Raw genomic sequence first — 14,220 nt, forward strand, 5'->3', positions numbered from 1 at the left:
TTACTGTATAGAAATACAGCTTATGTTATATGGTCATTTTTTACCCTACAACTTTATTCAAGTATTAGTTATGTTTTTTTTTAGTGGATTCTTTAGTATTTTCTATGTATGTGATAATGTCATCTACTAATACAGCTTACATTGCTATTTCTATATTGAACTGGATGCTTTTTGTTCATTTATTGCCTAATTCCTCTGCAGAAATGTTTTAGGTTGTATAGAACTAGCAAAAATGGGCATTTTTATCTTTCAACTTAGGAGGAAAGCTTTCACTTTTCATATTTGAGTTTGCTATTACTTGTGAGGTTGTCATATAATGCCTTTATTATCAAAAACCTTAGAGGTACATTTATTCTAAACCCATTTTGTTGAAGGCTATTACCATAATAGGGCTTCCTTGGTAGCTCAGCATTAAGAATCTGCCTGCAATGCAGGAGACACAGGATATGCATCTTTGATCCCTGGGTTGGGAAGATCCCCTAGGAGGGTATGGCAAGCCACTCAGTATTCTTGTCTGGAAAATCCCACAGACTGAGATGCCTGGAAGGTTACAGTGCCTAGGGTCGCAAAGATTCGGGCATAACTGAAGCTACTGAGCATGCACACATCATCATAAAGGATGTTTAATTTTGTCAAAAATTTTTTCTCAGTCTTTAGTGATTATATTTTTTATTCTTCATTCTGTTAATTGGAGTATTACATTTGTGGATTTATATATATTGAGACATCCTTGAATCTCAAGGGAAAATCTCATTTGAATTCAGTGTATAATATTTATCATGTGCTATGGAATTTTTTTTTAAACAGGCATTTTCCGGGGAGGGAATACTTTGCATCTATGTTTCTCAGGAATATTGTTCTGTAATTTTCTTTACTTGTAGTGTTTTTATTTGGTTTAGATGTCAGAGTAATGTTGACTTTGCCAAATGACTTAGAAAGTGCTACCTCCTTATCAACACTTTAGATTTTGAGAAGGATTGGTATAATTCAACAGTGAAGCCATCTTACATGGGGCTTTTCTTTAATACTGATTCAAGCACCTTTCTAGTCATTGGTCTGTTTAGATATTCTGTTTCTTCATGAATCAGTCTTAGTAACTTGAGTGTTTCTAGGTATTTATTCACTACTTCTCAGTTACTTAACTTGTCAATATGTAATTGTTTATGATGGTCTCATGATTCTTTGTCTTTGTGTGGTATCAGCAGTTATGTCTCCTCTTTCATGTAAAATCTTCTTAGTCATTCCTCTTTTTTTCTTAGTGTAGCCAAAAGATCACCAACATTGTTTGTCTTCTCAAAAACCACCTCTTAGTTTCATTAAATTTTAAATTGTCTTTATAGCCTGTGTCTTATTTCTCTCTACTCCAATACTTATTTCCTTCCTTCTGTTGACTTTGGGCCTAGTTTGCTGTTCTTTTTGTAGTTCATTGATGTAGAAATTTAGGTTGTCTATTTGGTATCTTTCTTTTATCTTAATTTGGCATTTAGTGTGCATGTTAAGTCCCTTCAGTTGTGTCTGACTCTTTGTGACCCTACAGACCATGTAGCCTGCCAGGCTTCTCTGTCCATGGGATTCACCAGATAAGAATACTGGAATGGGTTGCCATGCCCTCTTCCAGAGGATCTTCCTGACCCAGGGATCCAAATGGGTCTCTTACATCTCCTGCATTGGAGGCGGGTTCTTTACCACTAATGCCACCTGGCAAAGTCCTTGGTGTTTAGAAGGCAAGTTTAGTCCTTTTCCATCATATGAGGATACAGGAAAATTTTTAATTTACAATCCAGAAGACAGCCTTCTTTGGACTTTGATCATGCCTGCACCTGATCTTACATTTCCAGAACTATAAAAAAATAAATATGTGTTGTTGGTAGACTACCAGTTTATGGAATTTTGTACAGACCCCTGAACTGATGGCAACCTACTCCAGTGGGTAGCCAGGAGAATTCCATGGAAAAAGGAGCCTGGTAGGCCACAATTCATCACAAAGAGTCAGCCATGACTGAACAACTGAGTACACCTGCCCTGACTTTTAGCCATTTCACAAGACAGCAGTTCACTACTTAAAAGCCAGCTGCAGAATCATTCCTCTGCTCCCAAAGTTTTATTTTAGGAAGGGCCCAGTCTCTTTTAAGGGCTACCTTGATTGCATCAGGCCAAACCAGGGTAACCTCACTCTTGATTAACACAAAGAAAACTGAATTGAGACTTTATTAAATCTGGAAAATACTTTCATTTTTTTCCATAAAGTATATCTTAATATTGAGTGTTAAATTCACTTATCCACATTCAAGGGGAGATGTATCTAGAGTGCATAAAGCAGAAACAGGGATCTTGAAGCTGTCTCACAATTCTCCTTGCTACACTGGGTTAAAGAATTGGAAGATTCAGTTTTGTTATGATGTCAGTTCTACCTAATCTGTGCTACAGATGGAAATTCAACTAATATTTTTACAAATTTTTTTTCATGTAGTAATTGCCAATTATTTCTGATATTTGTATGGAAAGTGCAAAGAACTGCCAAAGGCAAAAAAAATTATTTTGAAGGTTTCACATTAGCAGGTGCTGTAAAAATATAATAATGAAGACACTGTGATTTGGGGCTTCCCAGGTGGCACTAGTGGTAAAGAACCCACCTGCCTATGCAGATCACATGAGACGAGGGTTCAAAACCTGAGTCTGGAAGATCCTCTGGAAGAGGCCATGGCAACCCACTTCAGTATTCTTGCCTGGAGAATCTCCATGGACAAGGAGCCTGGCAGGCTACAGTTCATGGGGTCGGAAAGAGTCAGAGATGACTGAAGGGATTTAGCACACATGCGCACAAAAACTTATGGAGGAGTGGAACAGAGTCATGGATAGACATATTTGCTCAATTGATTTTTGACAAAAGCATTAAAACAATGAAGAAAATAATGTTTTGACAAAATGGTGCAGGAAGTGGATATCTGTAGAGAAAAAATACATAAATATCTATGCATTGATATTAGTAACTATATTAAATGTTGTGTATGTCCCACCCATATCATCCTTTTTTTTTTTTTTACATTTTCTAGTTTGCTTTTATTTATTTATTTTTGTCAATTCCTATCATTTCTGACATTTCAAAGCTCAGTTTTCAACTACCATATCTTGTTCTCTGTATCCAAGGGCTTTAAGTGGAAAATGAAACATTCTCTCACCATCTGCATAGTTACCTGATAATTGCAATGAAATACTATAACCTTTCCTGGAATTTTACATTCTCATGGTAGTCAATCCACACTTGATCTTTAAATAGTCTCTAAGATTTTTACTTATTTTCTTGGGCTCAAAAATCACCCTGGATGGTCACTGCAGCCATGAAATTAAAAGACACTTGCTTCTTGGAAGGAAAGCTTAGATAGCATATTAAAAAGCAGAAACATCACTTTGCCAACAAAGCTATAGTATTTACAGTAGTAATGTACAGATGTGAGATTAGGACCATAAAGGAGGCTGAGCACTAAAGAATTGAAGTTTTTGACTTGTGGTACTGGAGACTTTTGAGAGTCCCTTGGGGAGCAAGAAGATCAAACCAGTCAATCCTGAAGGAAATCAACCCTCAATATTCATTGAAAGAACTGATGCTGAAGCTGAAGCACCAATCCTTTGGCCACCTAATGAGAAAAACTGACTTCCTGGACAAGACCCTGATGCTGAAAGAGTGAGGGCAGGAGGAGAAGGGGGTGACAGAGGATGAGATGGTTAAATGGCATCACTGACTCCAGGGACATGAGTTTTTGAGCAAACTCACAGAGATAGTGAAGGACAGGGAAGCTTGGCATGCTGCAGTTCATGGGGTCACAAAGAGTCAGACATGACTTAGCACCTGAGCAACAGCAAGATTTTACCTGAAACCTTGCCTGATGAATGTTGACATGACCTTTCTCCCATGATAGTCCCCCAAGAAAACACTTCCTTAAGTCCCTCTTATTGGATGTACCTGATTCACCTTAGATTTCAGAATAAATGGTTGCTTTGAGATTGCCACTCTTAAATAGGTTCAAGAAAAGATACAATTTAGTAGTTTATCTGCCCTTTTCCTGTTAAAGTGAAGTGCTTTCCAGATTTCCACAATCTAGACAGGAACTGAATTTTACAACTCTCTCTAATGTTGTTTGGAGAGACACAGAGAGAGGGAGAGAGGGGAAAGAATGAATATTTCTTTAATATTTAATAAAAGGTGTAATAGTGCAAGGATGCATGGATTAGTCACTCAGTTGTGTCCAACTCTTTGCGACCCCACAGCTCCTCTGTCCATAGGATTCTCAAGGCAAGAATACTGGAGTGAGTTGCCAGTTCCCTCCTCAAATAGTAAAAGTAGCACTTTGGTATATAACTCTATTTGATTCCTGAGTTTGGGAAGGAAACTGAGAATAATTTGAGTTCAGAAAATAAGGTATTCATGTAATTATTTTATTATCATTCCATAAATCAGTAATTAAACTAGTGGGGACTGGATGAAAGTACTTAGGATTAAATTTTTAAATATTTGAAATGTTTCAGGTTCTGGTTTTTCTTTTAGAGATTTTATTCCCATGTGCACATCACATGAGAATACATACTTGAAAAGGTCTGTACCCTGTAGCATCCATTTAGTTGGTAGATAAATATTAATTATCATTAAACATCATGCCCCATAACTTCATGGGAAATAGACGGGGAAACAGTGGAAACAGTGTCAGACTGTATTTTGGGGGGCTCCAAAATCACTGCAGATGGTGACTGCAGCCATGAAATTAAAAGATGCTTACTCTGTAGAAGAAAATTTATGACCAACCTAGATAGCATATTGAAAAGCAGAGACATTACTTTGCCAAAAAAGATCCATCTAGTCAAGGCTATGGTTTTTCCAGTGGTCATGTATGGATGTGAGAGTTGGACTGTGAAGAAAGCTGAGTGCCGAAGAATTGATGCTTTTGAACTGTGGTGTTGGAGAAGACTCTTGAGAGTCCCTTGGATTGCAAGGAGATCCAACCAGTCCATTCCAAGGAGATCAGCCCTGGGATTTCTTTGGAAGGAATGATGCTATAGCTGAAACTCCAATACTTTGGCCACCTCAGGTGAAGAGTTGATTCATTGGGAAAGACTCTGATGCTTGGAGGGATTGGGGGCAGGAGGAGAAGGGGACGACAGAGGATGAGATGGCTGGGTCGCATCACTGACTTGATGGATGTGAGTCTGAGTGAACTCCGGGAGTTGGTGATGGACAAGGAGGCCTGGCGTGCTGTGATTCATGGGGTTGCAAAGAGTCGGACACGACTGAGCGACTGAACTGAACTTAACTGAAAGGGGCATGGGGCTTCCCAGGTGGCACTAGAGGTAAAGAACCCACCTACAAATTCAGCAGACACAAGAGATGCGGGTTCAATCCTGGAACAGGAAGATCCCTTAGAGGAGAGCTTGGCAACTCACTCTAGTATTCTTGTCTGTAGGATCCCATGGACAGAGGAACTTGGTGGACTATGATTCTTAGGGTTGCAAAAAGTCAGACATGACTGAAGCAACTTAGTATGTATGCAAAGTAGTATAGTAGTCAATTTTGCTGCAGCAACAAGCAATCCCTAAACATGGTGGCTTAGAATAACAATTGTTTACCTATTATTATATTAAATGCATGTTGCAAAGTGTCTATGTCTCTGGTCATATTGTGCTAGGCTACCTGTATGTCTGGGAGCCATACCAGTGGACCAGCTCCTAGGTGGAAAATGCCCATTCTTATGATAGAGGGGAACAGTAATAGTAATAGAAAGGGTGGCCTCTTCCAAAGCCTCTTACAGCTTCTCCTTAGGCTCTGAGCATGTCATGTCAAAATTCACAAGTGGGGACATGTACTCCTCCCAATTGTACCTTCAAGGCACAAAGTAATGGATGGGAGGTACATTCCTTTTAAGAGAATAAGGGAGTAATGCAGTAATTTTGAAAAATAAAAATTCTACTCAAGGCAGAAGCAAACACAAGTATTTCATACTACTACTGACATCAATTGCTTATGAATTTTATGCTACAGACTTGCAACAAAGGAAAATAAAAAGAGTGGGAGAAATACGATGATTCACCAATAAATGGAAGCTTTGCACATATTCTGAGTAGACCATAGAAACAGTAAAATAGCTTGAGAGAGTCTAAAAATTCTTCCTGAGATAATATGAAGCCAGCATGAGGGGGTCAGTGTTTATGTCCCTGTGTAGAACAAGGCACAGAATGGTGGGCTCTCAAACACTCTCCTCCCTGTGTGAAATTCTGGGAGGAGATATGCCTTTATAATCACAATTCAATCCACGACCAGAGTATTCCTGGACTCCCTTCTTATTTTAAGAGATTCTCTGGAGTCCCAATGATTTTAGTCAATTCTGAACTCAGACATAGTCATAATAGCTGCAATTAATTGAGCATCTGTCTGTGCCAAGTAATTTCCTGTGATATCTAAAATATTATCAACTTAGACAATAACTGCTTAGGTGAAATCTACCCACGTTTACAAAAGGATGCACAGGTCAAAATTATTACTTCGTACCAAGAGTGAAATACACAAGAGGCACATGTTAAATTGTATATGCACTAGTAGAATGACTGAGTTCAACATTTGACCACCTTACATCAGACCAAGGTGGAAAGGAAGATCCTTAATAGAGAAGAACTAAAAGACCTACACCTCACTCTGGACCACAGTGCTGACATTCCGAGTGTGGTCCACAGGGTAAGACTTACAACATCAACAACATCTGGGAATTTATTACAAATGTAGGATCTCTGGGCAGCCCTGTTGTTGTTTTTCAATTGCTAAGTCATGTCCTACTCTTTGCAACCTCATGGACTGTAGCATGCCAGACTCCTCTGTCCTCCACTATCTATGGGAGTTTGCTCAAATTCATGTCCATTGAGTTAATGATGCTATCTAGCCATCCCATCCTCTGCTGCCCCCTTCTCCAGTTGCCTTCAACCTTTCCCATCATCAGGGTCTTCTGCAATGAGTTGGCCCTTCGCATTAAGGGGCTAAAGTAGTGGAGCTTCAGCAACAGTCCTTCCAATGAATATTCAGGGTTGATTTTCTTTAGGATCAACTGGTTTGATCTCCTTGTAGTCCAAAGGACTCTCAAGAGTCTTCTCCAACACCAAAACTTGAAAGTATCAATTCTTTGGTGCTCAGGTTTCTTTATGGTCCAACTCTCATATCCATACATGACTACTGGAAAGACAATAGCTTTGACTACATGGACCCTTGCTGGCAAAGTGATGTCTATGCTTTTTAATATGCTTAGGTTTAATATGTCCAGGTTTCACATAGCTTTCCTTCCAAAGAGCAACCATCTTTTAATTTTATGGCTGAAGTCACCATCCACAATGATTTTGGAACCCAAGAAAATAAAATCCACCACTGCTTCCACTTTTTCCCTTTTATTTGCCATGAAGTGATGGGACTGGATGCCATGATCTTAGTTTTTTAAATATTGAATTTCAAGCCAGCTTTTTCACTCTCCTCTTTCACCCTCAAGAGGCTTTTTAGTTTCTCTTAAATTTCTTCCATTAAAGTGATATCATCTGCATATCTGAGGTTGTTGATATTTCTTCCAACAATCTTGATTGCAGATTGTGCTCCATCCAGCCCTGCATTTCACATGATATATTCTGCATAGAAGTTAAATAAGCAAGGTGACATTCTACAGCCTTTTCATACTCTTTTTCCAATTTTGCACCAGTCAGTTGTTCCATATCCAGTTCTGTTGCTTCTTGACCCACATTCAGGTTTCTCAGGAGACAGGTAAGGTGATCCCATCCCTTTAAGAATTTTCCACAGGTTCTTGCTATCCACACAGTCAAGGGTTTCATCGTAGTCAATGAACCAGGATTAGATTTTTTCTAGAACTCTCTTGCTTTCTCCATGATCCAAAGAATGTTGACAGTTTGATCTCTGGTTCCTCTACTTCTTTGAAACCCAGCTTGCACATTTGGAAATTCTCAGGTCATGAACTGCTGAATCCTAGCTTGAATGATTTTGAGCATAATCTTACTAGCATATGAAATGAACACAACTGTAGAAGGCAATGACACACCACTCCAGTACTCTTGCCTGGAAAATCCCATGGACGGAGGAGCCTGGTGGGCTGCAGTCCATGGGGTCACTGAGCGACTTCACTTTCACTTTTCACTTTCATGCATTGGAGAAGGAAATGGCAACCCATTCCTGTGTTCTTGCCTGGAGAATCCCAGGGATGGTGGAGCCTGGTGGGCTGCTGTCTATGGGGTCGCACAGAGTCAGACATGACTGAAGTGACTTAGCAGCAGCAGCAGCAGCAGTATGGTAGTTAGAATTTGGTATTGCCCTTCTTTGAGATTGTAATGAAAACTGACATTTTCCAGTCCTGTGGCCACTGCTGAGTTTTCCAAATTTACTGACATATTGAGTGTAACACTTTAAAAGTCCTGCCAATTTTGAATCTTCATTTAAACAAGATACCCTAGTGATTCGTGTTCACATCTATGTTGGAAGAAGTGCTTGCTCAGAATAGTGTTTCTGAACTTCGCTACTGTAGACATTATGCTGGATAATTCTCTAGGGTGGGGTCAGTTTTTACTTTTCAGACTGTTAAACTGTATCCCTGGCCTGAACCCACTGTCAGTGAGTAGCACTTCCCCTGATATGACAGTCAACAATTTCTCCAGATATTGCCAAGTGTCTTCAGAAGATGAAATTATCTCTGATTGAGAAGCCTTAGCCTGGAATGAGAGAACTAGAAATATCTCATGTTCTAATCAAAACACACACCTTACTCAGTTCGTAAGTTTTAGGCCAATTATCCAAATTGCAATCACTGCAAATTTAGGAGGCTCATTATTGTACAATCCTCATAAGATGGATTATTGCAAAAGATAAATGAAATAATATGTAAGACTCTAAGCTCAGCCTATGGTGTATTAAAAGATCTAAGTGGATATCTTATAATTATCAAATGGTTTATAAATAAAGGACTAAATATCAACTTTTCATATGCATTTAAAGCATGTAAATCTTATTGATGTGTTAAAGGCATTATGAAGCCTAGGATTATTTTACCGATGGTTTTATAACAAAGATACACACTTCTCTCACTTATCAAAGGAGAAGCAGTAATTTTCTGGAGATATCAGGAGTTGTGTTCCCATCACAAGCCAGTGCTTCAGAGGGCCAAGTGACCTAGTCAAGACAGGTTCCTCAGACTTAGACATGGAAGAAAACTTTGAGTGTTGTAAAAAGTTTCAATGTCAGACCTCTGGGAGAGAGGAGACTTCATGGAGTAACAATAAGAATCAGATACACCTGACTTCTAACCTGTTCACCTGGGAATAGCAAATCAGCATGGAAAATTTCCATTCTGTCCAGACAAGTTTCCCTGAGGAAATAATGTATTCAAGGGTTGGAGTAACAATGGAAAATGTGCTGAAAATAATGAGAAGATACAGAAAACATAAGGAACTATAAATATCTCCTCTGCTGCAATGTCTGAGCAATTCTATCTTGAGCTGGAGAAGGCATGGTTTTTCATTTAGATTCCCAAGTCTGGTTTTGCTTCAATGCTTCCTAATCATCTCTTGTTTAAAGACAGAACTTCAATCAACATCATCAACCATTCAGGGAAGCATTTGGACTTTCACACAGAGACCTTCATCTCAGACTTCCCACTCAGGTGAGTCCAAGCAAGAAATAACCACTGAAGGAGAAAGTCACAGAGAATGAAACTCAACACTATTTATCTAGGGTCACCTGAAAACCTAAGCAACTGACCCAGAGCCAAGAGATCTCCATGTTTGCTTGTTTGTTTGATTAACTTATAACAAACGTATTTAACAACTTAAAAGGAAAGTACCTATGAATTGAGAAATACAAGAATTACAGTTGATAATTAAGTAATATGAATGCAAATCTAGTTGGAAGAGACTCAAGAAGAAATGGGAGGCATAGTGATCAATAAAATTTGAATGTTTCAAAGGACTTTTGCAGTTGATGGGAGTAGGAAATAAACTATTTGGTTAGAAGTGATTTGTAGTGAAGTGACATTTTATTTACTTTTTAATTTTTAAGATGTAATATATTGGAGCATTCATAAGGAAGATCCGGATCAATGGCTGTAGTAACTACCTGGAAATACAGTTCTTGAGACACACATGTCACAGAGTCTTTGAACACTCAGATTTGAGTGTTCACTTGTTTAAAAATTGCATTTACCATACAAACAGGCATATGGTAAAGGGGTTAACTTTGCAATTAGTTCACTACCTATGGGCTGAATATATTTGGGGACTTATTAGCTATTTACTTTCTCTACTGTAAACTGTCCATGCAAATTGTTTCACATACTGGCTTCTGAGTGTTCTATTCTTTTTTTTTTTCTACACCCCTTCTTTTGTAATTTCTTTCACCTCTGGCTAAGAAAAGGCTAGGAAACCCACTGCAACAGGTGGAAGAAAGGGGGCATGAAATGTATTTTAGATACCTTGACAAGTCTTGTTGCTAAAACTAGAGATACAGGCAGCTTCTCTGTCCCTATTCTTCCCCTTCCAACACAAGTGTGTCAGGCACCATTTCCGTGGCTCCATTTCATGGTTGCTCTAAACTGCAACCGCTTCTCCTACTCCAGATTCCCTATATGAGTCTCTCTTTATTCTTGTTTTTATTGCATTCTTTCAAACAAAGGGTTATCATTTTGAAAGGAAGTTTGCTATGCACCATTTAATTCTTGTATGTGTGTATACTGCATTTGTTGGGTTGTATGAGAGTGCATAAACTGGAAGTGGTCAAAACTATCAGTTGGTCATATATTGGCCTCCCTTCCACTGATTTTCAAGCATAGAAATTCTTCTGCCTTCTTAGTAATAATAAACTGTCATTTATGTGAATTGCCATCTTATCCACATGTTTTTACTTAGGGCTACCTTATGAATTTTATGAGTAGATCTGTTTTTAAAATGGCAATAACTTGTTGCCCTTTTGTGGAACACATGCTTTTGCACTCAACTAATTTATTGCTTATTTCTTTTTCATACACATGTTTGAATCCATTTAAATGTATTTAGGGCTCCCCTGATGGCTCAGATGGTTAAGAATGTGCCTGCAATGTGGAAGACCTGTGTTTGATCTCTAGGTTAGGAAGATCCCCTGGAGAAGGGGATGGCTGCCCAGAGTGCCAGTATTTTTGCCTCTAGAATTCCATGGACAGAGAAGCCTGACAGGCTACAGTACATGGGGTCGCCAAGAGTCAGACACGACTGAGCAACTTTCACTCACATATGTATTTAGATTGAATTTATATTTTTGCATACTGCTTACTGTAATGATTTTTTAAATTATAATGCTTATTCTTTCTTTTTAGGTTTTTGCTCATTTCATTTCACTTGTGTAAATTTGACTATTGTTATTTTATATATTATTTCTTTCAAAAATTCATCTTACTGTCTTATTCAATTTTGTTTAGTTGTTTTGTATCCACTATACTTAGCATGCTATTCTATTTATTTCATAAATTCCATTTTCTAAAAACCCATTTTATATAAATGCACTCCTTTATGAAGCCACAAGAGCAAGGAAAGCAGGTGAGGTCCATGCTTTTTGGATCTCCTTTTTTTTTTTTTCCATGGAGAAAGAAGATTACAATAAAATAAATGTGTGTATTACAGAATGCCCATAGGCATAAACCAAATGAAAGAAAGGGTAGATTTTGTGGCATTATAGGATTTTATAAATCACCCTCTGAGGCGGCTTCCTCCTCTGGGACAAGAATCCGAAAGTGAAATAGAACCTGAAAAAGAATGGATATATATATCTGTGTGACTTAATCATTTTGTTGTATGCCTGAAACTAGTACAGCATTATAAATCAACTACACTCCCTTATAATTTTTTAAAAATTTAAGTAAGTAAAAGAAGTGAAGTATAAAAAAAGAAGTAGAGTGTGACCAATGGGTTTTTCCAAAAAAAGAGAATAAAAACAAAGCCCCAAAATAATAAAGAAAATGACACATAAGAAAATTAACAGAAGAGTCAGCTTCATCCACTATTGAACCACATGTGCTTAGTTGCTTAGTCATGTTTGATTCTTTGCGACCCCATGCACTGTGGCCTACCAGCCTCCTCTGTCCATGGGACTCTCCAGGCAAGAATACTGGAGTGGGTGGCCATGCCCTCCTCCATGGGATCTTCCCAACCCAGGGATCGAACCTAGGTCTCCCACATTGCAGGTGGATTCTTTACCATCTGAGCCATGAGGGAAGCCCAAGAATACTGGAGTGGGTAGCTGATCCCTTCTCAAGGGGCTGTTCCTGACTCAGGAATCAGACCAGGGTCTCCCGCATTACAGGCAGATTCTTTACCAGCTGAGCTACCAGAGAAGCCCACTGAACCATATAGAAATATATGTAGTCAAATACACAGGAACAAATATGAAATAAACATTCAATCAGGGGCTTCATGTGGATTCTGTGATTTTGTAAAAAGAGGAAAAGAAGTGTGGTCAGTGTGGTATCCCTTGAGTCTGAGATCACTTCAGTGACCATGCTGCTGCCTGTTCTCTCTGTAACCTGCCTCTTCTGTTGAGCTCTTTACTTGTATTGCTTTCCCTCAACAAGATTGCTTTCCCTATCTTTGCATTTATCTCAGTGAATAAGAAACTTCTTTGAAGTGTCCAAGCTGTCTACATGCTTTTAACATGTGATCTAGCATGTGTGCACAGGCAAGCAAGAAATAGATACATATGCATATATGCACACACATACAGACACAAACACATCTGAACAAGTGTGTTAGTTGCTCAGTCATGTCTGACTCTTTGCAACTCCATGGACTGTAGCCTGCCAGGCTCCTCCGTCCATAGAATTTTCCAGGCAAGAATACTGGAGTGGGTTGCCATTTCCTTCTCCAGGACATCTGAACAAAGAGAAACAAAAAACCGTTATTATGTATAATGCACTATGATATTTTCTTTTGTGTTTTACTTATTCTATTCTATTTTATTCTTATGAATCACATAGTCTGACCCTTTAATAGGCCTGGATCTCAGAATATGGAAAATATTCTCCAGCATGTTTCCATACCTACGTTAGTATTTCTTGGCTTTTTTTTCTTCTTTCATCATCAGCAACTTCTGTGAGAACATATTCTTTTATTCCTTTATGTAATGTATATTTACTCAGCTACTGTTCCTAAGTAAACTAAGTCTGGGGTGTTGAGGAGTATGCATGATAATAATAAATGCCTCAAGGCACTCACAGTCTAGAGAGGATAGTAGGTATATAATTAAACAAAAATTACAAATTATTGCAAGAGAAACACTTCTTTATATGTGGGAATATTTTTAAATGATTCATTAATGAGATTACATAAGCAGTCTAATAAAGAAGATGACATTTTGAAGATAGTGGTGAATAAAAAGTTCCAAATAGACCAGCAGTTGACTCTCCAAGCAGAGGGAAACAGATGCACATAGACTCTGAGTCTTGAGCCTGTGATATCCAGTGGTGCTGTGACTGAAGATCAATATTTATGAAATTGATGTGGGTGAGGGTATCACAAGGAGATGAACTTGGTGATTCAGATAATAAGAGTCAAGCCTAGAGTTTGAAATTATGGGATTTGGGGTTCATCCTCCAGTGGGGAGACACTGAGAGATGATTAAGTCGGGAAGTTGGGCAGTCTGCATTGTAATATAGAAAGGTTTCTATGGGTCAGTGTAAATACTGGCTGCAGGGGTACCAGCCTGTGAAAGACAGGTGGTATTAGGAACCTCAATAGGAAAGCAATGGAGACATTTGAGAGGAAGAAGGAAAACAACAACAACAACAACAACAACAACAACAACCAGTCAAATCTCATTGCCAGAGGTAACCACTTACTAACAGGAAGTAGTTGTAGTTTAGTGCATGTGCCTGCTCAGTAGTGTCTGACTCTTTGAGACCCCATGGACTATAGCTCACCAGTCTCCTCCATCCATGGGATTATTTCAGCAAGAATACTAAAATGGGTTGACATTTTCTTCTCCAGGGGAATCTTCCCTACCCAGAGATCAAATCTGCATCTCCTGTGGCTCCTGCATTGGCAGGCTAATTCTTTACCACTGAGCCACCAGAGAAGCCCACCATCAGGAAGGAACTATGCAAAGCTTTTTATGTGTACTGATTAAATCTGCCAGGCTTCTGTGACTTAGCAACTAAACCACCACCACTAAATCTGTCA

Source organism: Bos javanicus, chromosome 7, assembly GCF_032452875.1.
Source record: "Bos javanicus breed banteng chromosome 7, ARS-OSU_banteng_1.0, whole genome shotgun sequence".
In the NCBI taxonomy this organism is placed as follows: domain Eukaryota; kingdom Metazoa; phylum Chordata; class Mammalia; order Artiodactyla; family Bovidae; genus Bos; species Bos javanicus.